We start from the raw sequence: 19,170 nt of genomic DNA on the forward strand, positions 1-19,170 counted from the left end.
ACTTGAGAGTTGAGTGTGTTCTATTTACCTTCACATCCTCCAAGGGGCGTGCATAATGATATGCTGATGAATAGAATAGCAAATATGTTCCTGAATATTAGATGTAATTTTTATTAAATATGTGTATGCTAAATCTATTTTGTAGTAATTTTACAAGCCTTTGCTTTAACTGAGATTTAACTGAGATTTGGAGATTTATCTATTTCCTTATCTCCTCCATTCCCTGGTGAATCGAGAATTGATTGTACCTTTTTGTCTAGCTCTTTCCTTGAACTATAAAAGCACTACATTCATTCAACAGTATTTATTGAATAGCTTCAAGGAACTGTGTTACTCATTTTTTTTCTGACAGTGCCTAATACAGTGCCTTGCATAGAGTAAACAATCAATGAATGAATGTTGGTTGAACTGAATGAAATTATTTATTGCATACCTGCGATGTGTAAGGCTCTGTGCTCAGGTCAGTGTGGGACAAAAATAAACACAACACTTGGTTTCTGTTTACATCGTCTCTGTTTCTACTCCACACATCCTCCCTACCCTGACTCCAATGAACAGACATACTGAACTATCTGCAGTTCCACAAGAGTGACTTGCTTTACGGTTTTGGTATTAAGAGCTTGATCCAGAACTAGTGGGATACTGAGCCAAATCCAAACTTGATTTGACTTTATTGCTAGTAGACTATAGTTTCAGTTTTTTCTTTTTGCTTGGAATTAAGAAGCATTGGATGAGGAAAATTGTTTGTTTTTATCCAACATTGAATTGCATTTTCTTTTTGAGCCAGTCATTTGAGACCACAACTTTCTTTTTGTTTTTCATCAGGTAATTCCATTCACTGGCAGTAACTAATGGATTAATATACTGTGTTAATATGGTCAGATTTTAACATATTAACAGTAGCCACATTATTAAAAAGTCAAAAAATAACAGATGGTGAGGTTGCAGAGAAAGAGAACACTAATACACTGTTGGTGGGAGTGTAAATTGGTTCAACTGTTGTGGAAAGCAGTGTGGCAATTCCTCAAAGAGCTGAAAACAGAACTACCATTCAACCCAGCAATCCTTTTACTGAGTATATACCCAAAGGAATATAAATCATTCTATCATAAAGACACATGTATGTATATGCTCCTTGAAACACCCCCTCACAAGAGCCAAGACTTGGAATGAACCTAAATGCCCATCATTGGTAGACTGGACAAAGAAAATATGGTAATATACACCATGGAATACTATGCAGCCATAAAAAGAATGAGATCACATCTTTTGCAGGAACATGGATGGAGCTGGTGGCCATTATCCTCAACAAAGTAATGCAAGGATAGAAAACCAAATACTGCATGTTCTCACTTATAAGTGGGAGCTAAATGATGAGAACACAGGGAAACAAGTGGGAAACAACACACAGTAGGGCCCACCTGAGGGTGGGAGGTGGGAGGAGGAAGAGGATCAGAAAAAAGGAGCTACTGGGTACTAGGTTAAGTACCTGGGTCATGAGATTATCTGTACAAAACTGCTGTGACATGAGTTTACCTATACAACAAACCTGCATATGTACTCCTGAACCTGAAACAAAAGTTTAAAAACCACCACAACGAAAACCAGTAGCTGCATCTTGCTTTTTCTTTCTTTAAAAGATTCACCAGGTGTATACATCAGAGCATCATTTTATTCACAGTGTGTTATGAATTTTCTCCCGGAGCCAAACTGTTTTCCACATCGTGACTTTCATTCTCAATCGCGATTTCCTTAAATATTTTGGCATTGAGCCACAAAAAACTGGTCTTTGGATTTTTCCAGTTGCCTGTATTTTATTTTTATTTCTTGCATTACCTCATTCAAGCTTTCTGTCATTATATTTTCTCCCATTCATAGACAGATTTTGAGATCCATTTTGTTTATACAGCATTTCATCAGCTATTACTATTTCTACTATTATAATTTGTATGATTACTTCTACTGCTGTTATGATTTCTATAGTATTACACTTCAGTTGTTGAGTTCTAATATAAAAAACAGCTTCATTGGTTAGACAAGTTCCTAATCATGGCTGAGATCTGAGTGGTTCTATTTGCGTGTGTGATTTGTCTGCACGTTAGTCAGTGGTGTCCATTTATGACAGAGTTATTTTGTTAGTAACTGCTTTTACAGTGATATAATGTGAGAATATCCATAGTGCAAAATATTTTTGTTATAAGTCCAATAGCAAACTGAGAATGTCCAGTTTTAATGGATTCTGCAAATGAAATGATGCAAAGGGCACCCCTCCCCCATTGACTGCAAATATATAATTATATTTTATTGTTTATACATTTGTGTAAATGAAGATGGAAGATTTGTATTTTAAAGGAGCCCAAAGAACTGTGTGACTTTGAGAAAATCACCTAACTTTTTTGTTTCATTGGGTTATAACGAAATCGAACAAGTTATAATAATGCCTGGTACACAGTAAGCACTCAAAAGTGTTAGCTATTATTATTAAGAAATGAAGCAATTAATGTATTTAGTCAAATATTTGTTGTTTGGAATCCATGTTTGTTGTTGCTGAAGGCACCATTCTATAGGCAAGAGAATGATTCTTATTCTTGTCAAATAAATGCAGTTTTGGTATATTCTGACTGCCAATAACATCTTGAGGGTTTGGAGGGGCACAGTAATGACAGCTGTATTACTGTGGAAAACGTTTTTATTTTTAAATGAGTAAACAGAGGTTCAGAGAAGCCAAATAATCTATTAAGGCGGGACCAGTAGATTCCTCGAGAACTTTTGGCTCATCTTAAACATGTTAGCAGTTTCTTGTTGGCTCAGGCGAAAAGCGAAAGAACAGTCCCAATCAGTGTTTCTCTGCCCTCAAGATCCTGTGTTGTGATCCACTTGTTACAAGTGGAAATTTCCAGAACCCTCTCCGGACCTACCGATTCTCTGAAAGGTTAACCGGCATCTCAGGTGCTTCTTACATAACCTTAATCCGGAGACCCATGACACTCTCAGTAGCCCAGGGAGAGTGTCCTCAGACAGTCCAGCTGGAGCAGACCTCGGCCACCTTCTAGGGTAGGCTGTCCGGGTCACTGAGATGTCACACTTGATGCTTTGCGTGGCCAACAAGCAACTCCCAACGATCTGCCCCCTGAAGGTCCCAAAACCTTCCCTCTGCCATCACTCCAGTTGTGATTGGCAAACGTTGCATTCTTGGGCTGTTTTCCTCAACAGGAGAAAAATAACAGATTTTTGCATGCTCGTGACGGCGGAGCTCAAACCTGGGCCTGTTCCACCTTAAAGGGCCCAGGCCTGCCTAGTGCTTGGGTCTCGCAGCATTTGGGCACCACCATATTTGGAGCGTGCCTACTTCGGGGCGGGAGCCTCCCTGGGGTGATCAGGTCAGTGCTGGGGGAGGTGACCTTGCTGGGTTGCTGGCACCCGAGCACAGCGGTGCACCGTTTCCGCTGCCCCATTTGTCTAACTGGCCCGGACGCTCCAGCAGCGCGAAGCTTCCCGGGAGCTCCTCGTCGGCCGCCCCCGCGGCCCGCAGCCCGGCAGAGGCGGGAAAGCAGCGCGCCTGCGCCGTGGGAACCGGGGCTGGCGGCGCGGAGCGGGGAGCGGAGGGGGCGCGGGAGCCGAGGCGCGTGCAGAGCGGCGTGTGACGCGGGGACGCCGCGCGCGCCCAACGTCGCCCCGGTTTGACGCACACGGCACCAAACTGTGAGTTTCAGGGGTTATTTGGTCAGATTCGCTGGGACCCGAGTGGGTTTCGGGCCTCTGGGCTGTGGCCGCGGCGGGACTGAGGGTGGCGGAAGAACTTGGGGGACCCGGCCTCCGGCGCTCGGGCCCGGGGAGCGACGCCCGAGGCTGGGTCCCAGCCATCCGAAAGGACGCGTTTTGCCGCACAGGCTAAGATGGCGGCGGCGGCCGAGGAGGCGGAGTTGGTGCCACACAAGGAGCCCGGGCCCCGGGTTCGGGGAGGCGGCGGCCGCGGCGGCCGCGGGGGGCCGCGGAGCTTGAGGTGAGCGGCGGCCGCCGCCGCGGGGCGGGACCCGGCGCGGAGATGGGGGGGTGCTTTCCGCTGCGGCGTCGGAGGATCCGGTAGCGGACACAAAGGGGCCGAGCTGGGCGCTAGACTTGGGGGTTTTGTTTAGTCACATGAAGCCGAGCAGCCAGTGAGCAGGAGGGGGAAGGGGCCGAGATCAGGCGGCTTGGGGAGCCTGGCGGTCGCCATTGCAATGCACCGAGTAACGGGGCGGGCCGAGAGCAGTCCCCAGCCCCTCTCGTGGAGGCTGCTCGCTGTGGCCAGAAGCGCCAGCTCTGGCATGAACTGTACACACCCCTCCCCTTACTTGGGACAGGACCGCATAGCCCTTCCCAGCCCAGTCCTGCAAGATCGGATGCGGCTAGGTGCCTGGGGAGTCACAGCAAGAGGTAAATCGCTCGAAGTGTTTGGGTGGCCAGGGTGGCCTGTTGGGTGTCCAGCTAAAGCTTCTTGCCTCTCCAGGTCTGATTCCCTGGCCTTCGTGGCCCGGGGAGCTTACTCTGCCAGAGGAAAGCAGGTGTGCTCCGCTTCTCCCGTGAACCTGAAGATGAGTTGTCCCAGACTCTTCTCAGTGATTGGAAACTTAGGTGGTGGAGCTAAAGGTTTCTTGTTACAAGACTTCTACAGACGACTCTTGTTGGGATCCATCTATGGTGTAGCAACATTAGTGGAAAAGTTTTCTTGAACTGTATAAGTGATATTGACCTGAATATAGTTGTTATAAAACTTCTATTTAGACTTCAGATTCTGTGTGATCACCAGACTCAACGAGTGGATAAACATAATTGGGGGCGAATGATGGTCCTGTCTTGTTAATAATTTCAACAGAAATGTCAAAACACCACCATCTATCCTGTTCAGTCCTGACTAATTCCACGCTTGTTGCATCTGGATGGTAGATTTGCTTTAATTGTGTATTCCCTCCCTGCAGTAGTTTGCTTTAGTTATAAACATTTTTTGGTGCCATAAGAAGGAAAACATTTCAAAAAATAGACAGCTAAAGTTCCTCAAATAAAGGAAACCTGGCTCTCTGCCTTCAGTGACATGTGTAAGTATCTGGGGAACTTGATGACAGTAATACTGCATTTTGGTAGGTTTGCTAAGAAAAAATTAGTGGTTATCACAAGGTTTTTATAACAAGGTTATAATCTAGCTTAGACATTTTAATTGGTTAAACATAAAGCTTGATTAGTATTAATGCGGTGGTATGTATTGCTTGTAAAAGTCTTAGAATTTTGAACAAATTAAAGTTATACTGCAATTATATTTTGTGGTGGGTATTAACTAATGAAGTACATATTTTTGAAACATCTAAAGTTTTGTGTTGGCCATTAACAGAATTCCTTGATTGAAGGGATATTTAAACACGTTAGATGACTGTTTAGATCTCTGTGTAAAATTGAAATTTGGGTTTTTCAACATTACTTAAAACTTTCATTTTCTTGTTTCTTTTCAGATATATACTCTCTCTTTTTTAGCTTTTCTTCTAATACAGAACAGTCTTGTATTAATGATTAGGAGATGCATTAACATTAGCAAAATGTATTCCTGGATGATACAGTTTTACAGTGGAAGGAGTATCAAAGAACAACTGCTCTTAGCCTCCTCTTTTACCATACATTGAGGACCAGAGGATTAAGTTAGTGGCATAGTGGAAAATTGCCTTTCAGCTTCTATCCATTGCTATTTTTGTCATATTGCTGGGACGAGATGAATATCTACAACTAATAATGGTTAAAAAAACAAGGGAATGTTATTGAGCATACTTATTAATTAAATATTATTAGATTCCTGAGAACTGTGGCAGTAAGTTAAAAACTTTCATATTGGCTGTGTGCGGTGGCTCCAGCCTGTAATCCCAGCACTTTGGGAGGCCAAGGCAGGCGGATCATGAGGTCATGAGATTGAGGCCATCCTGGCCAACATGGTGGAACACCCCCCCAACAAAAAAAAAATTAAAAGTTAGCTGGGTGTGGTGGCGTGCCCCTGTAGTCCCAGCTCCTTGGGAGGCTGAGGCAGGAGAATTGCTTGAACCTGGTAGACGGAGGTTGCAGTGAGCTGAGATTGTGCCACTGCACTCCGGCCTGGCGACAGAGCAAGGCTCTGTCTCAAACAATTTTCATATTATATGGTAACTTAGTTTTTAAAGTTACTTCCACTGAAACAAAATCAGGTACAAAGTACAGAAATATCAGATAGTTTGAGAGCATTGTTGCTTTTGAATTTTAAGGTTTTCCAAAAGCAATCTTGAACCAGAAATTGAAAAATTAAAGAACAACCACCAGGTACTTGATAATTTTTTTGGAAAGTTTGAAATAACTGCTGTTATTGCCAGTTATTACATTAAAAAGGAAATGAGATCAATGCTGAAAATAATGGTGCCTTTCATTTTGTATTAGTGTTTTGGTTGGATAAATGGATGTGCCACTCAGAATGTTCTTTTGTTTAAAACAACTTTTTAAGACCACTACTTCTACTGAGTGGTATCTGTAAGGTCTTTCAGGAAATTCAACAAGTAGTGACAGTCATTTATGATGGGACCCTATAGTGATCTTTAACTTCTTTGAATGTCAAACTTAGCAAAAAGTTAAATTGTTTTAAGGTTTTAAAAGTTTTTATTGGTCATTTAAGGTGCTTTTAAGTTGATTTTTGTAAATTGATAAGCTATTTTATAATTTTCAGCGTGTGAGTAGACATATTTTCATTTGGTGATAATTACAGTCACTTTCAGGTTATATGTAGTTATAAAGTAGTCTGTCACCTGCCAACCTTAAACATTTTCCAGTTTTAATTTGTCATTCAAGTTATAAGAGTGAGTGTCTTGGTTGAATTTAGACTGTTAATGAGTAGCAGGAGGGGAAAAGGAAGTTTCAAGGAAAATAGAAGTGGTGGTATATCTCCAATCTAGAGAAGGGTCAGGTCCATTTATTCTGTCATCCTAAATACTGTTCTTTAGGGTTATTTAGGCCATTTTCTTAGGATGTGATTCTGGAAGGAAAAGTGAATCCTATTCTTGTGGAAAGGCTTTTCAGTCAGGTCTTAAGATGATTGTAGCTTGCAGCAAATGTAGAAATTGGCATGTTGAGTTATCTAGCCCTGATTTTATAGAGCACTGGTTTTTGCTGTTTTTTAAAAGCATGTTCTAAATGTTTTACATTAGCAGCCTTGTAAAATAAAACAAGAGAATGAAGAGTGGAAACTGTAATACTATGGATACGTATTCAGATGAACTTCGTATTTACATTTATTTGTTATTAATCTTTCTGGTAGAGAGAATGTCTGTTTTGTAAATGGAAAATCTGTAAATGTTAAAGTTGTAAGGTATAACATTGACTGAAGTAGTTCTAGAAGTGGTGTTTTTGATTAAGGTTTATTAGAGGGAAATATACAGCTGCTGTTAATAGTGCAAGCCATTTAAACCATTGAGTTTTGGGAGATTTGAGAATCATGGAACTGATGCTAGCACTAGCTCACCCTGCTGGTTGGCTGAAAGATTTCTCCTCTTCCCCTTAAAAAACAAACTTGAAGATCACAGGAGACCCAGAGGTAGTAGAACACTAAATTACGTTATTTCTTCAGGGAGAGGAAGTTTCCATGAAAAAGGTATTTTCTTATCTCTAAGGCCTTAGTTTCTGCATTCTAATTTTTATTTTTTTGCAGATCTGCCAAGTTGAACCATGGAGTTACTATCCTTTTTTTTTTCTTTCTTTTTTTTTTTTGGTGGGGGCCAGGAGGACAACAGAGTCTCGCTCTGTCACCTAGACTGGGGTGCAGTGGCACAGTCTCAGCTCACTGTAGCCTCCACCTCCCAGGATCAAGCGATTCTCCTGCTTCAGCCTCCCAAGTAGCTGGGATTGCAGGTGCCCACCACCACACCTGGCTAATTTTTGTATTATGGGATTTCACCATGTTGACCAGGCTGGTCCTGAACTCCTGACCTCAGGTGACCTGCCTGCCTCAGCTTCCCAAAGTGATGGGATTGCAGGAGTGAGGCACCATGCCAGTCAGGAGTTGCTGTCCTTTTTAAACTTCCTGAGAAGTCTCATGTGATTATGGAGAGTTAGTATATTTTTATTCTTTTAATTTCAAGGTAAGAAATTCTTTGACAGTTGAGAGATGTTAGGAAGAAAAACAGAAAGTCCTGTGAAAATAACTTTCCAGGAGGGGAAAAACAGGATTTCAAGAGGAATAGGCGGAGGAGCCTGCCTGGGCAGAAGCAGCAGCAGTACACATATCTCTTGGTTGGGGGAAAGTGAGACTGGATTATGGTTTGCATTTCTGAGAGATTTTCTTTCCACTCTCCTACTAATCTTGGCCCTACCCCTCCTATCTGCTAGCTGTAGCCTTCCCATTTTGTTTGGAGTCTTTGGAACTGGGTTCTTGTAAGTAAAAATAAAGATAAGTGATTTGTTCCTTGGAACCTAATTCTGGTAGCCTAGATTTTGGTAGAATTGAAGTTGGGTTAGAGTGATAAATGCAGATTTTATGTGTTGGCCTTTTGGTATGTGTATCTTATTTTAAGTTGAAAATACAGCTTTTAAAAGACTTTGTACAGGAAGGGCGTGTTGGCTCACATCTGTAATCCGAGCACTTTGGGAGGCCGAGATGGGTGGATCACTTGAGGTTAGGAGTTTGAAACCAGCCTGGCCAACATGGTGAAACCCCATCTCTACCAAAAATACAAAAATTAGCCAGGTGTGGTGGTGCACACTAGTAGTCCCAGCTACTTGGGAGGCTGAGGCAGGAAAATTGCTTGAACCTGGGAGGCAAAGGCTTCAGTGAGCCGAGATACTGTGCCACTGCACTCTAGCCTGGGTGACAGAGTGAGAACCTGTCTCAAAAAACAAACAAACAAACAAAAAACACTTTGTACAAACTCTAGAAACATAAATGTGTCATGAGCCAAATAGACAATTGAAAATAAAAAATATCTAATAAAGTGTTAAGATTAAAATTCTTTACAGTTTACAAAGCATATTTACCTGTAGTCTATCAATTATTTAATTTTTTGAAAAGATTAATATTTTACTTACAAGTATCTTTTTCATCAGTTTCTTGAGAAAGATGTTAAGGACAGTCATGCTCAGCATAATGCTATTTTTTGGTCAACAGTGGACTGCATTTATGATGGTGGTCCCATAAGATTATAATACTGTACTTTTCTGTATTTTATGGGTTTTTTTTTTTTTTTTTTTTGAGACGGGGTTTCGCTCTTGTTACCCAGGCTGGAGTGCAATGGCGCGATCTCGGCTCACCGCAATCTCTGCCTCCTGGGTTCAGGCAATTCTCCTGCCTCAGCCTCCTGAGTAGCTGGGATTACAGGCACGCACCACCATGCCCAGCTGATTTTTTTGTATTTTTAGTAGAGACGGGGTTTCACCATGTTGACCAGGATGGTCTCGATCTCTTGACCCCGTGATCCACCCGCCTCGGCCTCCCAAAGTGCTGGGATTACAGGCTTGAGCCACTGCACTCGGCCCTGTATTTTATGTTCTATATTTAGATACACAAATGCTTAACAGTTATGTTACAATTGTGTATGGTATTCAGTATAATAACATGCTTTACAGGAGCATGTTGTAGCCTAGGAACAATAGGCTATACCATATAGCCTAGGTGTGTAAGTAGTCTCTACCACCTAGGTTTGTTTGAGTACGCTTTGTGATGTTTACACAATGACCAAATTGCCAAAGAATGCATGTCTCAGAATATACATCCATCCTTAAATGATGTATGACTGTATAACTGGTATTTTCAGAGCACTATTTATTGGGGAAGAGAGGGTGATGCCCAATTTATTGTTGGTTTGTGAAGGTGGGTAAAAGCCTTCACTGAGTTGGAATTAATTGCCTTTTGTTTGCTACTGACTCACTAAATACTTTACACACACAGACACATAGAATCACAATTGCAATTGTAATTATGCATATATAAAGAGGCAGGATGTAATAAGGTTTAAAAGTCTAAGTCTTGAAGTAAAATTGGCAGGGTTCAAATTTAACTGTGAGCACTAGGCAAGTGGAATTAATAATTACATCTTCATAGAAGTTTAGGGTTTATATTACATAATTCATGTAAAGTCCTTAGCCTTCTGGCACACAATGCTAAGTAAAATAAGTGTTAGCTGTTAGAGTAATAATAGTTATTACCATTGTTTAATTACTCTTTCCACATTAACTTGAAATTTTCACCTGTGAGTGATTTGGAGTTATATACTTTTGCTAATGTCCATTTTTACGCCCTATCTATAAAGACAAGTGAGAGGTAGGCATCAAAGTGTGCCTTCTCTGATTTTAGCAGCAGAATCTTATAACCAGGTTAAATATTTCAGGAATGCATTTCCAACACTGTCAGCAGATGAGTAGATGCACTTGGGAATGAGTACATTTTAATGAAGTTATTTCCCAACCAGTGTGTTGGTTTGTCTTTGTTACAACATCCTGAATTTTTTGACTCGTCTTTCAGTTTTTGACCATGAGGCCATGTGGTGGTGACCATTAGTAGGGAGAAGAAGGTGAGTGGCTATGCGTGTTAGTAATGTGCACATAAACCCAAGGTGAGAATGAGGAGGGGCTAGTGGGTAGCTAGATTGAGGAGGGTGGAATTTGGTCTTTTCATTGGATAGTCTTGAGTTGGAAATTTCCCGAACAGCTTTCCTTTTGCTGTTTTCCTCTCCACACTTTGCTTTGCTTTGTATATGTCTGTGCTGGTATGGTGTTAAAGTTACCAGTTTCCCCTCTTTAATTTTCTTTATACCACTTACCTCCTAGCACAAACACAGATTTGAAGCTTATAAGCAAATTTGTCAAAGACGACTAATAAAAGTAATTTTAAGTTCACTTGAGGAGGGTTGCTAGCATGAAATATTGTAAGTTTTTCATGTATGCTTAAAAAATATTTATAGCAATTTGGAAAATGAAGGAGGGGAAGTCACCCATAATCTTATTACCATTATATAATTGTTAGTATTTGACAAATGACATTGTCATTAATTAAGCATCTACTATATTCTATTAATAATTCTGTGATGTCTATATTCCCACTTTACATGTGACGAAACACATCCACTTAATAGTGGAACAGCCAAGTTATAACCTAGGTATATCTTGAGAAAGGTCTAGAGAGGAGACCTTTCTGTTTTACCTTCTTATCCTTCTTACATATATATCCTTTTGCCTTGTTACACAATTTGTTTCATCTCCTAGTTTTAAAGCTTAGCATTATAAAAACACTTTTCTCCCTACCCTTGTTTCAAGTGGTGTCATATTGCTCACATTATCTATTTGGACTACTATATAAAGGCTCTTTGTTTTGGCTGCTGGACATTGGTACAGTGATACCGACCAAAATGGATGCTGCCCTTTTCTTTACTGAGTGATAAAGATGAAGAAAATCAGACTCAGTCAGAACTGATACTTTATGGGATTTGAATTGCTACAGGTTTAGTCATGCTATCTTTCCATGCTGGTTGGGCATTTGACTTAGAATTGGATATAAGTAAAATACAGATGACATATAACATATTCAATTGATAGCTATCTGAAAACTTTTAAAATATTTTTACAGTTTGAAATGCCTTAAGCTTGTTAAAAATCTTAAAGGGATATTAAAATTTGATGAGCACTTAAAACTTAGTTACTGTTAGTAATTCTTAATATAATATTTAATTCATAAAAGAAAAAAGCTTAATGTTGAATTCTGGCACTCATTGGGAAGATGACATATGTTAAGAGATAATTTGTGGGACGTAGTGACTATAGTTAATATTATATATGTGAAAATTGCTAGGAGAGTATATTTTAAGTGTTTGCATCACAAAATATAACTGTAAGGTAATGCATATGTTAATTAGCTAAGTTTAACCATTGCATAATTTATATGAATTTCAGAATATCATGTTACACACCATAAATATAGACAATTTGTATTTATCAGTTTAAGAAGAAGAAGAAAAAGATAATTTGTGGGCATTTATAAGTAGATTGTGTAGGTCAGCACTGCTCAACAGAAATATGTTGAGCCACAAATGCAATTTTAGATTTGCTATAGCCACATCAAAAATAAAATAACTAGGTGAAATTTTATTAATGTATTTTATTTAACCCAGCATATCTAAAATATTATTTCAACGTATATACACATGATTGAACTATTTTACATTTTTTTCTTTTTTTAACTGTGTGAGGTCTTCAAAATATGTTGGTATTACATACTTAAATCACATCTCAGTTCAGACTAGTCAGACTTCAGGTATTCAGTAGCCACATATAGTTAGTTACTGTATTGGACAGTGCAGTTATAGATAGTCCTATGGGATATACAGAAAGAATAGTATAAAAATTGAACTGAACCATAAAAGATGGTTGAGAACAAAATGCTTGAGAAGAATATTCCTTTAAAGAAGTGATCGGAATTAAAACAGCACATGTAATTTGAAACCAGGTAATATAGTGGCTTGAATCCAGTTTAGGGAATGTGGTTTGAGGTGTGTGTGTGTGTTTGTGTGTGTATGTGTGTGTGTGTGTGAGAGAGAGAGAGAGAGAGAGAGAGAGAGATACTGATTGGGAATTTGTACTGGAGTGCCTAAATCATGTCTCATACATGAGCACTTGATAAATATTGAATTACTTAGGTGTGGTGGCTCACGCCTGTAATTCCAGCACTATGGGAGGCCGAGGTGGGCAGATCACCTGAGGTCAGGAGTTCGAGATCAGCCTGGCCAACACAGAGAAAGCCCGTCTCTACTTACTAAAAATACAAATACAAAAATTAGCTGGGCATGGTGGTACACACCTGTAATCCCAGCTATTCGGGAGGCTGAGGTAGGAGAATCACTTGAATCTGGGAGTCGGACATTGCAGTGAGCCTAGATCATGCCACTGCACACCGGCCTTGGTGACAGAGCAAGACACCATCTCCAAAAAAAAAAGAAACAAAAATTGATGACAGAGCAAGACACCATCTCCAAATATTGAATTAATATTTAGGAGAATTTATGACACTACAGAAAAGGCTGGAAGAAACATCCTAACAAAGCCTTGTGGATCTTCAAAAGGGAAAGGGTTTCATTTAGAGAATATTGATGTTCTGTGATTAGCAGTGTGATGGAGATTGATAAAGAAGGATGAGAATGGAGAAAAGGTTTTTAGATTTAGCCATTATTGGTGACTTGTTTTTAATAATTTTATTTAGGTGTGTAACTTACATACAGTGAAGTGCACAAGTCTTAAGTACAACTCAGTGAATTTATACATGTAAATATATCCAGGTACCTTACAGTTTTTTACATGCTCTTCTCCCTAGGTACTAGGAGATACTGGATTACACCTAGGGAGAAGAACATGTAAAAAAGTAGAGACATGAGAACTGTGGAATGCAAGCATTTTCCCTGGTTAGAGTCTATTTTAAATGAAATACCCAGATTCAGATGTAGAATCTCTTTCTTCACTGACGAAGGTGCCTGTGCTCCCTCCTATTAATTTCTTCCTATAGAAGTAACCACTGTTCTAACCTGTATCACCATAAATTAGCTTTTGCTTGTTTTTTTTTTCTTTTCCTTTTTATTTTTTGAGACAGGGTCTCACTCTGTCACCCTAGCTGGAGTACAGTGGTGCAATCTCGTCTCGCTGCAATCTTCATTTCCCAGGCTCAAGCAATCCTCCCACCTCAGCTTCTTGAGTACCTGGAACTACAGGTGTGTACCATCATGGCTGGCTGATTTTTGTATTTTTAATATTTTTATTTTTTGTAGAGACAGGAGATTTTGTTTTTGAACTTCTTATGGCATGTTTGTCCTCCTTCCCAAGGGTAGTGAGAATTGATGCTTGAATCTGCCTTTTTTCCTGTCCTTGTTTGGCATTGTTATATGAATTGGGAGGTAAATCAAATGATATTTGGCACTATGGCCCTTCTTTTTTTTTGCCCCCAGTGATAAAATCAGAGAGGTGCTTCTTAGTGTTCATTAATAGTAATCCTTTGAAGTTAGTTTTATGACTTGATATTTGGTTTAGAATGCAGAGATTTGAATTGTCTCCACTGATAACATAGTTGTCTGGCTTGCTGTCATTACAGTATTCTCTAGGCATATAGCCAGGAAGTAGGTGGAGGAGGTTGTGGATTGCCTCCTTATATAGATGGTTTTTGGAGCCTCCTTGATGATAGCTTCCAGGCATTATGTCAGTTAGCTATTAGGCATTTCAGGTTGCTTATTAAATTATTTGGGTATTTCTGATTGTGATTTCAGAGGTAGGAATAAATAGGTGTACTTCTCTTTATAGGTAGGTATCTACCTGTTCAACGAAAAAATAGAATATAACTAGAATGTTACTTTATGAACAGTTGCTTACAAGTGTAAATGGTTAAAACCCGTGTAAGAGACTTTATAAATGGAAAACTGAAATGAAATTGTTGATTATGATTTTTACTTTTAGTGCTTAAGTTTTTTTTTCCAAATGGAATTAATAGTTGTAGCATTATTTTTCATAAATACTGAGCAGTAGAAACCTTATTGTAGTATAGCAATATTAAATTGGTGCTTTGGGGATAAAGAATTTTTTCTGAAATGTGTATTATAATAAAGTTGTTAAAAGTACATAATAAAAAATATATCTTCACATTCTAGTATACCTAGTTGTGAAGAATAAATATGTAAATTGTGCAGAAATGGACATGAAAAGACTTTCTCATTAACATTTGGATTGTGAATGCTTTTGAGTTTATAAATGAAAATATTTACTTTAGGCTGGGTGTGATGGCTCATGCCTGTAATCCCAGCACTTTTGGAGGCCAAGATGGGCAGATTACCTGAAGTCAGGGCTTTGAAACCAGCTTAGTCAAAATGGAGAAACTCTGTCTCTAAAAATATAAAATAAAAGAAAAGAAAAAGAAAATATTTATCTTTTGGAGTTTGTAATAAGTTCGTTTAATATATTCTTGCTCCAAGGATTTTAGTATTTTTCTTGAAATAATAAAATCTCACCTGCCAACTTTTTTTATTGTGAAGTATAAAAGGCTAAAACAAATTGGTTAAATTAGGCATTGCAAAAAGTATGTGATTATTATCTCCAAAATATTGAGACTTTACACATATCAGCTTTTGGGGGCTAGATTTAGAAAATCACTAACATAAAACAATTAGAATATTCTTAATTATAGTTTTTAGAACAGACTAATATATATAGAAAAAATACACTCAAGGCTGTGTTCTATGTTAACTTTTTTTTTTTTGACAAAAGTGAATGTCATATTTGAATTTAGTTTTGGGAGATTTGATTTTTTTGTATTCAGAAAAATCTTGTTTGGTTGTTTTTCCCCCAGTTTTCACATGTTTTATTTAACTGGGTTAGTTGTCATACAGAATTCACCTAATGCTTCACCAGGGGTAGGGTTGCATATACACAGAGCATATGATATGTCGCTTACTCCAGAGAGCTCATGATCTAAGATGTAACTTGAAGCGTACTTAACCATGACACATTTAAATTACTGAGCTGACAAAAATAAAATGATCTGCAATAAGATTAATAATGCCTCTTGACAAATAATCTTTTACCTAGATTTTGAAGAAATGGCATGTATAGGTTGGTGGAAAGGGAATAATGAAATAACAGCTAGTGGGAAGAGCATGTTAAAAAAGCACAGATATTTTGGGATGCTGAGGCAAGTGGATCACCTGAGGTCGGGAGCTCGAGACCAGCTTGGCCAACATGGTGAAACCCCGTTTCTACTAAAAATATATTTTAAAAAGTTAGCCTGGTGTGGTGGTGGGTGCCTGCAATCCTAGCTACTCAGGAGGCTAAGGTAGGAGAATCACTTGAACCTGGGAGGTAGAGGTTGCAGTAAGCTGAGTTCGTGCCACTGCACTCAGCGTGGGTAACAGAGTGAAACTCCGGCTCAGGAAAAAAAGCACAGACATGAGAATTGTGGAATGCAAACGTTTTCCTTGGTTAAAGTAGAGTCTATTTTAAACAAATATAATAAATAATAAGATTGTGGCATAAGTTGGAAGAATCTGAAGAAATTTGGATTAGAAATTGGAAGTAAGGCATTCTGCTGAAGATCGTTGAACAGAATTACATGAAGAAATATGATTAGCAGCCAGATACAGCGTGATTGGAGAGGAGACTGAACTGAGGAAGGCCAGTTAGTGATACTGTCTTGGTAAGTGGTGAGGGTATGTTAAGAGTAAAGATGGGTAGTTTTAAAGTAAGTCAGATCAAATACTGTGGCTCCTCAGTTTGTAGTGCAGAGCTAAAATAAGAATGAAACAATTTTATTATCTTCCGGTATTCAAAATAAATGTACTTGAAGAAAGAGTTAATTACTTAACACTGATTGACGTATGCCTTTATCCAAAAAAAAAAAAAAAAATGGTTTGGATTTTTTTTCTGTTAAGTTTAGTTCGAAAACCAAGAAAGTTATGTTATAATGGTGTTTTCCTAATTATTAGTATTTAGAAGTAAAAATTAGTTAAGATAACTGGTAAGAGCTTGTAGTTGTGTGCTGAATTTTGAGTTGAAATTCTGCATTTTAGCCATGGCTTAAGAGACATTATAATTTATATTAGAGCTGGTGGGAAAACAGGAAATAATAAAAATTAACTGTGTGGACTACATGTTTATATTTGTTTTTAAATAGATACTTGTCTTAAAATTTAGGAACATTTGAGAATACTCTGCTTGTATAGGAAAATATTATTTTCCTATAAAATGTAGAGTTTTTAAGAATTCCTAAATTGAATGCATATTGTGTTTTATATTGGTAAAGGATGTTTCTAAAATAGAAGAATTAGAAAAACAGGAAAAATTATATATGTAATACAGTTTTTTTTAAATTTTTTTTTTTTTTTTTTTTTGAGTTAGGAAATAGAACAGAAGCTTGGGAGCTAGTAGTTTTAGAATTTTAAGATACCATGTTTCAGTATAACATGTACATTTTAACCATTCTCACAGTTAATATAGGCTTAACTTGGACATATTAAGCTTTTAGGATTTATTTATTTATTTTTTGTCTTTTTGTTTTTTCCTTTTTGTGGAGAACTGGGTCTTGCTATATTGCCCAGACAGGTCTCAAACTCCTGGGCTCAAGCTGTCCTCCCGCCTCTGCCTCCCTAAGAGCTGGGATTACAGGTGTGAGCCACAGCGCCTGGCTGCTTTTAGGATTTATTATGTAGTAGTTCTCTGCTGGAGCTAAGTCTTTCCCCTTCACTCCAACAGGTATTGCCCAGGCTCTCATAGCCATTTTTTTCTTTCTATTATTATTATTATTATTATTTTGTAGAGATGTTGGGGGAGGGTCACACTTTGTAAGCTGGTCTCGAACTCTTGGGCTCAAGCAGTCCTCCTGCCGTGGCCTCCCAAAGTGCTGTGATTACAGGCATGAGCCACCGAGACTGGCCTTTCTTTTTATTCTGATGGGCAGTACTGATTGAGTCCTTTCAGGCTTTGGGTACACAGCCTTCCATTATTCCTGCTGTCAGTTTTTTGTTTTCCTACTCCTGTGCTTTTCAAACTTGATTATTCATGTATCACCTTCATCTGTGCAGTTATTACTTAGCATTTAACTGCAACAAGTAAAGACGTTAATAGTGAGGTTTTGGGGAATGTGGTAAAATAGGGAGGTATGATAACTCTGTCCAGGTAAAATAACTCTGTCCAAGTTATCTGATGAGGCAAATCAGCTAAAGCAAAATACAGTGGGTTGTTCCCTACTATCACTGGTACCTAGAGGTTTCATCTACATCTCTGAAAAATGGGGTTTCTGTATAGGTAGTATGGGTCAGGAGGAATGACAGCAAAACTATGAACTTTTCTGAACTATGAATGTTTTTGATTATCCTGATGAACTAGTGGTGCAGGAAGCTTTTCTGAAAACCCAGCTCTGAATTGCTTAAGTAGTCACTTTTTTTATACCTGTGTATGGCTCCAGAGTTCTTGGGAATAGACCCACATCCGTTGGTTTGTAGATAAGAGAAAGCTGACCCTTCTGCTGTCAGTGGAGAAGGCCCAGAATTAGTCTAGAACTGGTGCTACAGGGCCCTGGAATGCTTCAGGAATTGGTGGCTGCAGGGACCTCCAAAGGTGCCGTCTAAAAGTCTGTAATAAGTAAGCAACACTTATGGTGCCCGGAAAGGGTCTTTTACCTCATCCAAGTTTCTTCTTCGACTCTCAACCTGAGGATCTGTATTTGAGAATATTGGCCACAGTTGAGGTTAAGGGCAATCATACTGAAAAACAAGGAGAATTAAATAAAAATCTACATGTAGATTTGAAAGTTATTCCCAGTCTCATTTTCCCTCCCAGTTCTGAGAATACTGGCTGACAAGTTCTTGCCCCTAGATGTGAGATGGAAAGCTTCATTCTGTGACAGCAAACTGATGAGATCAAGGAAAATGTACAGCTAATAACAGACGGGCCCTGATTGATAATCCTACAGTATGTCTACTCATTAAGACAGAATTTCTAGGCAGCTTTTAAGTCCCTTACTCTTAAATAGGAGTTTAAGGATCACCAAACATTTGAGGATAACCCAAATATGAAAGAGAAGAGGGAAATAGAAATACTTCCAGAAGTCAAGTTTTTATAAAAAGTTACTGATTCCTCGGGAAGTAAAGATACTGCATCTTTGAAACCAGAAAAGATGCTGTGAAAAAGCAGTGTCCAGAAAACAAGAGCTCCTAGAAGTTTAGAATATGAAACATTTCATAGAAGAGATGGAAATTCAGGATATTAAATTCTTATTAGAAGGGTGGAAGATAAAGTTGAGAAAACTCCCTCAGAGCAGGACAAAAGAGTTGTAAAGTAGGAGAAAATAAGAAAACTAGAGGATCACACTTGCATGCACATTCAACATATGAAAAGTAAGAATTGGCTGGGTGCAGTGGCCTCACGCCTGTAATCCCGGCACTTTGGGAAGTTGAGGTGGGCGGATCACCTGAGGTCAGGAGTTTAAGACCAGCCTGGCCAACATGGTGAAACCCCATCTCTACTAAAAATACAAAAATTAGCGGGGCCTGTTGATGTGCGCCTATAATCCCAGCAAATCGCTTGAACCCAGGAGGCGGAGGTTGCAGTGAGCCAAGTTTGCATCACTATGCTCCAGCCTGGGTGACAGTGAGTATCTGTCTCAAAAAAAAAAAAAAAAAA

The 19,170-nt window shown here is 39.0% G+C and overlaps 1 protein-coding gene across 14 annotated transcripts in view; it reads left to right on the forward strand.

Annotated features, from left to right (window-relative positions):
* Positions 1-3,615: 3,615 nt before the first annotated feature.
* The window catches only part of ZNF644 (zinc finger protein 644), a 109,859-nt gene continuing 94,304 nt past the window's right edge, over positions 3,616-19,170 (forward strand). For 3 of the 14 annotated variants that reach the window (XM_074381451.1, XM_003933314.3, XM_010343868.2), the window contains exon 1: positions 3,616-3,702. The gene's annotated coding sequence lies outside the window, so the exon portion shown is untranslated. The other 11 variants (XM_074381459.1, XM_074381462.1, XM_074381452.1 and 8 more) reach the window with 8 other exon arrangements.

Source organism: Saimiri boliviensis, chromosome 11, assembly GCF_048565385.1.
Source record: "Saimiri boliviensis isolate mSaiBol1 chromosome 11, mSaiBol1.pri, whole genome shotgun sequence".
Classification (NCBI taxonomy): domain Eukaryota; kingdom Metazoa; phylum Chordata; class Mammalia; order Primates; family Cebidae; genus Saimiri; species Saimiri boliviensis.